Source organism: Lynx rufus, unplaced genomic scaffold, assembly GCF_022079265.1.
Source record: "Lynx rufus isolate CCGP_SWC_20201006 ecotype Redwood Valley unplaced genomic scaffold, mLynRuf1.p SCAF_2, whole genome shotgun sequence".
Taxonomy (NCBI): domain Eukaryota; kingdom Metazoa; phylum Chordata; class Mammalia; order Carnivora; family Felidae; genus Lynx; species Lynx rufus.
This window is the reverse complement of record NW_025814834.1, coordinates 103,438,148-103,450,473: the sequence shown is the minus strand read 5'-3', so window position 1 is coordinate 103,450,473 and position 12,326 is coordinate 103,438,148. Positions and strand designations below refer to the sequence as shown.

General features: G+C 40.0%; 1 protein-coding gene across 1 annotated transcript in view; it reads right to left on the bottom strand.

Moving 5' to 3' along the window:
* PTPN4 (protein tyrosine phosphatase non-receptor type 4) overlaps positions 1 to 10,814 on the bottom strand; it is a 228,305-nt gene extending 217,491 nt beyond the window's left edge. The window contains exon 1 of the mRNA XM_047083479.1: positions 10,776 to 10,814. The gene's annotated coding sequence lies outside the window, so the exon portion shown is untranslated. The remainder of the gene's footprint in view (positions 1 to 10,775) is intronic.
* Positions 10,815 to 12,326: the final 1,512 nt, after the last annotated feature.

Here is a 12,326-nt window from a genome sequence, read left to right as displayed (position 1 = left end):
TCCAACATATATTTTAAATGAAAAAACTATGATATAAAACATTAATATAATATGCTGCCTTCTACATAGAAAGGTAGGGGGAAACAGTGATTTATATTTATTATTTCTTTTCTATTTGCAAAAATACTGGTAAAATATACAAAAAATCAAAGTGGCTACCTATAGAGAGCAGGGAAGGGAGAGACAGAACAGTATTAAGACTTCTTGGGGCACCTGGGTGGCTCAGTTGAGCTACTGACTTTGGCCCAGGTCATTATCTTACGGTTCCTGGGTTGGAGCCTCATGTTGGGCTCGGTGCTGACAACTCAGAGCCTGGGGTCTGCTTCAGATTTTCTGTCTCTCTCTCTCTGCCCCTCCCTGGCTCATGCTCTGTCTGACTCTCAAAAATAAATAATGAACATTAAAAAATAAATAAATACTTCTCAATACATACCTTTTTACATTATTTTAAAATTTGAACCAAACAGACATACTACCAATTAAAAAAGGAAATAAAATTTAAATAAATTTTTAAATATTTGAGAAGTCTGAGTTTGGTAATATATTGTGCTACACTTATTAATTATGACTTATCTGTACATACTTTAGCTATATACTAACATAACTATGATTTATCTGTATATATTTCTAGCACTATAATAAATTTTAAGTTCCTCCAAAGAAAGTATAATCTCCTTGAAAATAAAGATCATGTCTTATTCATTCTGTAACCCCACTGCCAAGCACAGTGGATGAAAATAACCACTATAGTTTCTTTCTCTTAATCCCCCAAATGTTAAGCTGTCTGTAACCTTAAAAACAAACAAACAGACAAAAAAACACAACAACAAAAAACCTTTTTCTTGGTTCTGGCCCCTATTTCACCATGAATAGGGGACAAGAGATCTTCCTTCTTCCCTCTATGTGCTCAAATTTCTTGGAGCTATTCAGTCTACATTCATTGTATGTCTAATTTCTCAATTTAGTTTTCCATTACACCCCTCTATTTTAACTCTTCTGCTAAGACAATAATACTCAAACTTTAGTGTTTCTCGGAACAATCATAGTAGCATTTAAGCAGATTTCCTACACCAGCACCTCCCCATTCTTCACCTCGCCTTTTAATAATCTATAAAGTCTGAAATGAAACCTGGGGAATTGATGTTTTTAATCAGTATCTCATTTAATTCTTTTTTTAATTTTTTTTAATGTTTATTTATTTTTGAGAGAGAGAGAGACAGAGCATGAGTGGGGAGGGGCAGAGACAGAGAGGGAGACACAGAATCCAAAACAGGCTCCAGGCTCCGAGCTGTCAGCACAGAGCCTGACACAGGGCTTGAACCCACAAATGGTGAGATCATGACCTGAGCCAAAGTCAGAAGCTTAATCGACTGAGCCAACCAGGCACCCCAGTATCTCATTTAATTCTGTTACAAGTGGCCTGCCTGAACACATTAGAAAAAGAATCAGCTAAGGTCATCAGTAACTTTCCAATAGCCAAATTCAAAGCATTTTGCTGCTCTCTCTCAGCAGTATTTGACACCTCCCTGGAACTCCTTCCTTCATCACACTCTACCATACAACTAGACTCCTCTCTCACCATTTAGTCTTCTTTGCTTCTAAGAGACACACGCTTCGTAAGGAGTCATACCCACTGCTTCAACTACCACCTATACAATCCTAAATCCTGACATTTTGAATTCCAGAGGCTACAAAGCATAGGAGGAAAAAAAATAAAAAAGATGCTTTAGCAACACGCAAATCTGAATTCAAAGTATTTGCTCTATTTACGTGGTAACATGCCTAAAGTTACATACTTTTCTGAATTTCCCTTTTGTTCTCCTTTAAAACTGAGAACAGGGGCGCCTGGGTGGCGCAGTCGGTTAAGCGTCCGACTTCAGCCAGGTCACGATCTCGCGGTCCGTGAGTTCGAGCCCCGCATCGGGCTCTGGGCTGATGGCTCAGAGCCTGGAGCCTGTTTCCGATTCTGTGTCTCCCTCTCTCTCTGCCCCTCCCCCGTTCATGCTCTGTCTCTCTCTGTCGCAAAAATAAATAAACGTTGAAAAAAAAATTAAAAAAAAAAAATAAAACTGAGAACACCTTTCTAACAAGTTTTTGTTCAGATTAAATGAAAAAAATAGAAAGATTAAATGAGAAGTTTCTTTCACTTCCTAGCATGCCCAGAGGACCCCATGCCATGGGCCTCAGAGGTGTCAGGCAGGAGACAGCTGGCCTGTGGTTAGAAGACTGGCACATAAGGGGACTGAGAAAATGAGTAAATATACTGAGAATAATGAGAGCCAATTTCATACTTTGGAGAAGGATTTCCAAATACAGAATGGGGGAAGACCAGAAAGAACCATGAGGTATTGAATTGGAACTGGATGTAGCAGTGTAAACTTTGTAAATATATATATATAATATATATAAATATATATACGTCATTAGATACAGAAATAGACTGAGATGTGTACATATATATACCTATACTTCCTAGCTGTGCCCACTCTAGAAGTGATTATACCCCAGTAGAAATGAGCTTACTAAGCATACAAATCTTGGTTTCTACTCTACTAAAAGAACTCACAATTCCTTGGGAAAATATATGATTCCAGAGCTGAGACAGAAAAAGTATGAGTCTGGAACATCCTGTGCCAGAAAGTAAGGAAAGACTCAAAGGATGGGGACATATCAAAAAGACTCAGGAGCCATCCTGAAAGGGGGGGGGGGCAGTGCCACTAGCCAAATCTAGGACAATTTCAACAATAACAACAACAAAAAAATTAAAAATAACAATACAACCCACCGAATAGGAATAGAAATCCTTGAGTACATATTGATATAAATAAATGAATGAATAAATAAATGCATGGGGAAGAAGGGAGACGTGTTTTCAGGAGAACATCAAACAGTAAATGCAGACAGCAACCTTCATAGTAGTAGCTGATTCAGGCAGATTGCAGAAGTCATCAGTGGTCCCATAGACTGATGGATGGAAGTTTGAGGAAGAATCAAATACTTGGAGCCTTGGAGCTCTTCTCACAAAAGACATACCAATTACAAAAGTAAAAATGATGACTTTACAGTATAGAAACTCAGTAAACATGAACATAACAATGTGTTCAGAGTAAACATCACAGTGGTGGGACAACACTGTATGCATCCTAGTGATAGACTAAGAACAGCACATCATTTCTATAGTATTCCTGCCAACAATGCATTTAGTCTACACATGAGCAAACCAACAGATGAACCGAAGTGAAGGGATATCTTTCAGAATAAAAAAGGTCAAGGTCATACAAGACAGAAATATTGAGGAAATGTTTCAAACTGAAGAGACTAAAGAGACATTATAATTAAATGTAATGTAAGATCCTAAGTTGGATCCTAAACCAAAAAGAAAAGAGAAAAACTGCTGGGACAACTGGAAAATTCTGAATGGCATCTGGCAATCTGAAGGCACTGTTATATCAATGTTAACTGTCTGATTTGGTAATTATATAAGAGACTATCCAGGTTTTGGTAAAGACACACTGATTATTTAGGAGTGATGGGCATCATGTGTGCTACTTGCTCTCAAATGGTTCAGAAACAGTCCAATGAAATAAAAAATGGTACATTCCTCTGAAATGGCTGGAAGTAGGGATGAAAATGAGAGACCAGAAATGAGATAACTAGGTAGTCTCACTAAAATTTGAGAATCCACTAAGATATCGCAGAGAGAAAGGGTCAAAGACAAAAGTTCCTTCTTTGGGCATCTGGAAGAAAAGGCCACACTTGGGTCCACTACCATGAGCCACGCACAAAGATGTTGCATGCTTAACTTGTGTACACACACAGTATACACACTATATACAGAGTATATACCACATATGGCATATATATGGTATATACTGTGTGTGTGTGTAAAATTATTCAAGGAAAATATTTTTAGTAAGAATAATTCAAGGAAAAAATTGGTTGAAGGAGATTCAAGAGCTCTTTGTGCTGTTCTTGCAACTTTTCTATAGGTTTGAAATTATTTCAAAATAAATTAATTTTTAAAATTCAGTAAGAATTCATGACAACCTTGTGCCTAGCAAAATGCATGGCTCACTGTATGTACTCAATAAAAATTATTTGGCCTTAGAGCTGCCCAAAGAAGAAATCTTGGTATCATCATCAACTCTTTTCCTCTTTCCCTTATATCCAAATGGACACTCAGTTCTAGTGAAACTACCTAATCAGTTTTCGGTTGTAGTCCCACATCCTCATTTTCATCTCCCCGTTTCCAGCTATAATCTCTCACCTGGACCACTGCAAGAGCATCCTAACTGGTCTCTCTAGCCTCATGTTTGCACCATCCTTACATCCTTGCATCATTATCTACAAGTCAGGAGTTACCTTTCAAAACCCACATCTAATCTTATTCCATTATTTAAATATGGATAATTGCTCCCTAATGCAAATTCTGATTTCCTAAGAGGCAGACTAAACATTTGTGTAGGGCACTAGCAAAAAGTACACCTAAAAGGAGTACCAAAAAGATATTTCACACACACACACAAAACAATGAAGTAGTAATTACTGGGGGGGGGGGGGGGGGAGAAGGGCAGGTTAAAAAGGGGACTTTGATTTGATCTCCTTTGTGTTTATTTTAGGATTTGATATTGGTTATACTTTTTATTACATGTGGGAATGCCTGGGGTGAGTGGGTACCATAAACTTGCCAATACTTAGAGCCTCTAGAACACAGTACCTTTCCCAATCTTTTCCTAACTTGGCACCAAAGAAAATAATTTTTAGCACACTGGAATAAGCCAACACTATAGGAGGTCAAAAGAAGCCATCTAGGGGTTCCAATATGCCCAGGACCGATAGCCTGATGGGTACCTTGCTCTCTGGCACACATGTGAACCATTCATGGCACACCAGTTGGGAAGTTCTAAAGTTCTTACTATAATTCCACTCAAAGCCCAAATAAGGACCCTCAGAAGGTTTCATCCACATAGTCGACACACACATACAGGAACACAGATTCCACACAAAATCAGACACCAAGAGCCAGCCCACAAAGACACACATATACAAGACAACCTGTATTTTTCCAAATACACTATGCACCCTTTCATACTTCTGACATTTTGTACATGCTGTTCTCTCTACCCAGATCACTTCCAACCCGTCCTCCAAGACACTGCTCAAATGCCACATCTCATTTCCCCCAGATCTTATTACACTTGTCACTATGAATTGTAATTGTTTGTTGACATGTGTTACCATCCTAGAATTAGAGCTCAAGGACAACAATCATGTCCTATTTACCTGTATACCACTGATCCCTATAACAGACATTCAAATATTTGTTTAATTCACATATAAATGAGTGTTTACTATGTCATTCCCCCAATAAGCCAAAATTTCCAAAATACATTAATTAAAACCATAAGGTAAAATTTTACAATCAAATTAGCATTTTTTTTTTCCAAAACAAGATTGCCCATTTCTCTGAGAGAAACCTGGCATAGAAAAACTCATACCACTGGACCATTATCCTAGTTTTAAACTGAGGAAATAAACAAGCTATGAGCACAGAGATACTCACTGTAGATTATAGGAGTAGAAATTTCAGAAACAGCAAAATGTTTAACAAAAAGTAAATGACTAAATCAATCACCTGATTGATAAATCATCTGAACTGCTAAGCAATTGTTTAAGTTATACTCATGATGGGAATGGGAAAATGAGAAAAATATGATCACCTACCATTTATTGACCATCTTTTCTATTTAAAGAGTACTACATGCTTTATACATATTATCCTAATCATTACAACAATTCAAGGACAAGTATTCTTACCCTAATTTCACAGACAAGGAAGTAGGCTTGAAGGTTATATAATTTGTCCAAAGTTTTTGAGATCAGACTCCAACCTACATCAATGTGACTTCAAAGTCTATCATCTTTTTCCTACATTGCAATGCTTCTACTATATGTTTCAAATATATTAAACTCAAAACTGTATCTCTACCATACAACTTAATTTTAAAAGTATGGACAATTGCCTGGAAAAAAAACAAAAATATCTATTAAATGGTAATTAAGGGTGAATGTTGTGACAGTATCATTTTTTTATATTAGCGACTCTTTGAAGCCGAATTGCTAGGCAATGAACTGAACTCCTGGGGCAGTAAAAAAGAACTCCCATTTTAATTTTTTTTATATATTTTTATTAAGGACACAGAACAGGTAACATTGTAAAAACTTAAGAAGGATGTACGCAACTAACTATATTTAAAAATCATATATTAAGCCCAGGGTGCTTATTACTAGGATTGAAAACCTGTCGATCATGACTGGATTAAGCAGCATTCTTCCAGGGAAAAAAGGCTGAATTTTGAGGAAGACTTAAAGAGGAGGCACATGAATTGGAGACAGGAATGTTTCAACTGAGGAAACAAGGGCAGTGGAAAACACAAGAGTATTTTCTTTTTAAGCAAGAATGAGAAACAAAGTTGGTGAGATGAAGTGGGTAGAAAGCCTTCAAGGCCAAGTTGATATGTTTGGAATTAATTTGATAAGTAACAGGGAACTGTAACAGACACGTTCTTAAATGGGAAGGTGGCATGCTAAATAAAAATTTAAAAATTCAAAAAAAATATTTAAAAATTCAAACTTCAGGGGTGCCTGCGTGGCTCAGTTGGTGGGGCATCTGACTTCAGCTCAGGTCATGATCTCATGGTTCATGGATTCAAGCCCGGTGTCAGGCTCTGTGCTAACAACTCAGAGCCTGGAGCCTGCTTTGGATTCTCTGTCTGCCTCTCTGTCTCTCTCTCTGACCCTCTCCCACTCACGCTGTCTCTCTCTCTCTCTCTCTCTCAAAAATAAACATTAAAAAAAAAAAATTCAAACTTTGTTCCAAGGAAAGCACTGTCTTGAATTTAAACAATACTTAATAACTGGAGGGGAGGGGGGAGGCAGGAGGGGGGAATCCATTATCCATTATGTGTGCTTTATACATATTACCCTTCTGAAAAAGAAAAACTAAAGAAAAAAGTTTAAATAATGGGTAAATATATTGGTAAGAGGAATCCTTTCAGATACAATGCTTTCAAATATTAAGTGCCACTGTATATTTTAGTAAGAATCACAGAACTCTAAAGCAAGAAGGGGCGCTGGAGATAATCTTTTCAGTGACAACCTCTTCATTTTCCCAATGGATTAAATTGAGGCTCAAAATCAAATAATTTGCTTAATGTCATATATAAACTAGTGGAAGATTCAATACTAAAACTCAGATTTTCTAGGCAGCAAGATCTAAAGCTGTGCTATCCAATATTATAGCCACTAGCAACAACTGGTTATTTACATTTAAACTGGTTAAAATTAAATACAATTTTAAATTCGGTTCCTCAGGCAGGACAGTCACATTCAAGTGCTCCATGCCACATATGATTAACGGCTACCATACCTGACAGTGCAGAAAAAGAGTATTTCCATCACTGTAGAAAGTTTAACTGGACAGCTTATTCTTCAGAATAAGCTTCAGAGTCAGACAGACCTAGTTTCAATTCTACTTATTGCAGTGTGGTCCTAGTTATTTAATTGCTCTTTGACCCCATTTGGGGGAGGGAGGAAGCAGGGAATTCATAATACCTACCTCACAAAGTGTACTTGATGACTACGTAAGACAACACAAAATGCTCCTTTACATTATCTGGTGCGTAACGGACATTAAACATTTCCCTTGTGTATCCTTTTATCTTTCTACTCCTCTATATAACTTCTTGGTTAAAAGATACAAACACAAGAATGCCCAAATTAGTATCTTCCCCTCAAGATAATCCACAGCACCTACTTTTCCATCTGTTCCTACCAATTTTTTCAAATACTTACACCTTTCTTCTAGCGTTGCTACTTAGGAGTAACAAAATGAAGAACGAAGGTGGGGGAGGGAGATGCCTCTAACAAAGTTTAGAGAATGTAATAAATATCCCCTCTTATTTCCCACCCTGTTGTATATATGACTATACTGACTGACCATGCAAAGGAAAAGAAATATACTACACTGTTCCTAGATCCTGAACTTCCACACCAATAAAGACGATTCTACAGTACTTCTACATTATATTCCTTATCACCATCTGTACTATTAGTTGAATATTAAATGAAGAAATAACACCTTCATCTTACAATACTTTCCAGGTAAACAGGAATAAAAAAGGATTTCCAGCGTGTTAAACTATCCTTCAAGGCTTCACAGCTTCATCTACTAAACTGACAAATTTAACAAATCTAGACTACAGCATATAAAAAATTTTACATCATGCATGCGTTTACCCAGAAAAACAACAAAATTCAACTCAGTGTGTAGCCAGTGAATTTCCACCAATACTAAATTTCACGTAGGGACAACAATTCATATTTAGCCACATAGTTAAACAGACTTGCCATTTCGCATGAGGTCACCAATTTTACACTCCTAAAAACTAACAAAAAAATCAAAGAACTTTTAAACAGTCATGTTTAAACATCCACAAAACAAGATTTCTACGTATTTTTTAAAGCTTTCTTATTGCTTAAAACGGACCATATCAACTCACAAAAGGGGGGGCAGGGGAGTGTCCTCCCAGTGTCTCCTTGAAATTTATCTGGCATTCTCTTACCTCAGTCCTTAAAGATAATTTACTCAAAAACATGACCAATGCTCCCCCATAAAGGGTTCAGAATAAGTCAAATAAATGCCAAAGAGATAACACTGCACCTTGTACTGTCACTTTACAACTCAAATAATTTTTTTAGACAAAACTAAAATATTTTGAATATACAAATCATAAAGACTAACAATATTCAATGGGGGGAGTCACATAAAATTTTTTTTGATGAAAAAAGTCTTTATTACTATCCTACATAAAGTACTTTATACATTGAAAACAGTTAGGCTTCTATGCCTGAACCGATGAAACCTAATTTGTGACAGTCTGTAATTTTTTAAAGTCCTTCAATAATAATGAAGTGTACGTTGGTCACATTAGAATAGGTCAAATGAATTTTCCTGAGGCTGCATTCTAAGTACATCTGACCCAGAAAGTATTTTTAGCAAGTGTGTTCAATCAATGCTGGTTTTATGCCTAGCCTAAATTAGAAATTGGGTGTCACAAATTTGAAGTAACAAAGTTAGTAGGGACATTTTAAAAGATATTCAGTTAGAACATAAAAAACCAAGTATGAAACAATTCTATACCCACAGCCCAGAAGCTAAGCAGGTTAGAAAGCAGGCAATAAGAAAGTTACATCCTCTCCATTACTACTTTTGAAGAACGTGTGATTTTCCAGCTTAAAAAACCGTAGCCTACTCAACATTAATAAATACGACAAAATAGTCATGGCTCCTTGTGTTTAGCTCCTGGCCAAATGTTTAAAACAGATTAACTAAATCATAAATATCTCCATGTACTAAGAGACTATGATTTTCTTCTTATAAATCAAACCACTCAAGAACATGAGAATATGGGACCACACGTTTCAGTGAAAAACGGTAACAAAGATATGTGTGTCATTAAAAACAAACAAACAAACAAAACAGAGACATAAAAACAGCTTTGTGGTAACTGGAGCATAAATTTATTCTGACAAAAAATGGTGGGATCGACAAAAGACCGCACTCTTTTATTATGAGTCAGTAAAGAAGTTCTATACAATACACAAACTTCTGCTTATGAAAAACCTTTTTTGAAAAAAATCTATAGGTTGAATTTATATTCATCAAATTCAAGATCTAACTGATACATCTAGCTCTACTCCAGTAAGCAAGCACACCTTGGACTGAGCAATCATTTATTTTAAGGTCAGTTCCTCCTCCCTTAAAAAAAATGAAAAATAATTTTTTTTTCTTTGACACGTTAAAGTTCAAAAATTAGGGTAAAAAATCTGGGCTTTAACTGTTCCATGATCTCTTCCCTTAAATCATCTTTTATAAGTCGGATATGTTGGCTTTTGGGTTAGGTTCCCCCCCGCCCCCATAAACACGTTTTAAGCTGTACTGTTTCAGCTAGACCCACGATCTGGTCACATAAACCTAATATTACTCCAACTCTGATTTAAAAGCAGTTAGTACATTGCAGATATACAGGTTCCCCCGAACAAGCGCTTGAAAAGTCTACAATTCGTTGTCTGTACTGGTGTCACAATATAAGGTAACCCTACACATAAAAGCCTCCCATTTCAAATTTCGCAGAAACACCGATACATGTATCTTTGCAACTGTAAACTGTTCCATCCTAAGGAAACCTTGGGAAATGCATCGGTATCGTCTACTTAGCTACATCTCAACTTTTTTTGGCCCAACTACAGATTCCTAAACACAAGTATATACCGGTAGAATCACAAGAGGCTTAAAACTTCAACGGTAGAGACAGTTTGCCCATGCAGCAGAAGCAAGAAGCACTCACATGAGCCTATTAAAAAACAGAAACAAAACCAAAAAGGAAGCCTACCAACGATGGAAAACTCAGAAGATTCCAAAACCTTACCTAGAGTTTAGGTACTGTGGAACATTCCATCTCCGCACCGATTCCATCCCCTTCTCCCTTCTCCCTTCGCTCACCCGTAACAGATTCCAGCACTAACCCCAGGAGCTGCGGGAGCAGAGGTCCCGAGAAGAAAGGGGGGCGGGGGTACAAGCATCATTTTTCCCCTTCTCTGAAATCAACCTAGTGCCTCCGGCTTGCCCTACCTGGCTCGCCTCCCACACCCAGGTAACAGCCTCGCGCGCCTCGCAGGGCCGAGACGCCGGCCGGAACCCCAGAGCCTCTTACCTTCGGTGCACAGCCGCGTCCTCTCGGCTGGAGAAGAAAAGCCTCGAGGCCCGGGCGCGCCGGGGCGAAGCGCGTCCGCCGCGCGGCTCCCGGGGGCTCCCTCAGCGCCCCCCCAGCAGCCGCCGCCGCAGCGGCCGCGCCACGGCCCCGAGCCGCCAGCACCACCTCATACTGCGGGGCTGCAGCGGGCCGGCGCCGCCGGGGAGGCGGGAGGGAGGCGGGCGGCCGGCGCGCTCTCCCACCTCCCTGCGGGGATGAGATAATCCACACACCCCCAAAGTGCCGTGGGGGAGGGGAGCCCCGGGGCGGGGGGCCTGGCCCCAAACCTCGGACCCTTCGGCCAAAGCCAAGTCTCTCCTGTCCCCGACTCAGGCCCGGAATTCAGCCCCCGGGGACCCAGGAGTCCTGAGAGAACAATGTGGGGGGGCCGCGAGGAGCGGAAAAGCGCGCAGCGCGGTGTGAGCGGGCGGGTAATCCGGGGCAGCGTTTGTGTGTGAGAGTGCAAGAGGAGCTCAACCTCCCCCCTCCTTCTCCTCCTCCTCTTCCTCCTCCTCCTCCTCCTCCTCCGTCTCCTCCTCCTCCCTCAAGCACACCCCGTCTCCCAGGCCACAGCATAGCAACCGAACATGGCGGCTGCGCAGACGCCGCCACTCAGCGGCCGGGAGCGGCGGCGGCCGCAACTGGAGGCGATCTCGCGAGAGGGGAGGCCAAAAACCCTCCCAGCTAGAGCCGACAGGAGAGGTTGCACCCGCGCGCTAGCGGGGGGACACGCAGGTGCGAAGGAGGCCGGACCTGGGTAGGTTGGGGAGGGAGGGCTGGGAGGAGGGGGCGGGGCGCTGTGGCCCCGCCCCATGCCCCAGCAGCGATTGGTTACTTGAACTGCGACCCCTGCTGGACCTACTGACCTAAGGGACCGGCCGAGGAGCAGAAACCTAAGTTTTAAAGGGGAAAACCGGACCTCTGGGCCCCAAATGTCCCAACTTCAGTGCTGATAGAGGATACAGGTTTTAGGATGTAGTTTTGAATCATTTCCTCTCCTAAATATAGACTCTAAAACAAAGAACAAACAATGTTCTTTTACGAAACAAACGTCTGGGTGCCTTCTGTGTTCCAGGAGCGGTGTGCTTTTAAAAATTGAATTAATTCATCATGATAACACATATGAATTTGGTGTTATCACACCAGGGGTTTTAGCCACGTGCATTCATATTTTACTGATGGTACAAACTTATTTGTGATAAGACAGATGCCTACGGGCTGGGTGACCTCAGCTGAAATGATGAGGGGGGATTTGGGGACCGTTGCACTTTCTTTTTGCAATCATTTTTGTCCCTGTCCTTTCCTGTAGCCTGGTGCCTTCTTGCTCTTCCTTGCTTTTAGCTTCAGTACCCCACCAGAGCCGAGGTCACACAAGCGTTCTTTCAAGCAGCGCTTTGTCTCCAAGCCAACAAAATGCCTCTTTATTAATCAGGACAGGTTTTTACAAGATGAAATCTTGTAAATTTATACAGATCTGTGAAAGACAGCGATTTCTATTGACTCTCTTCTCCT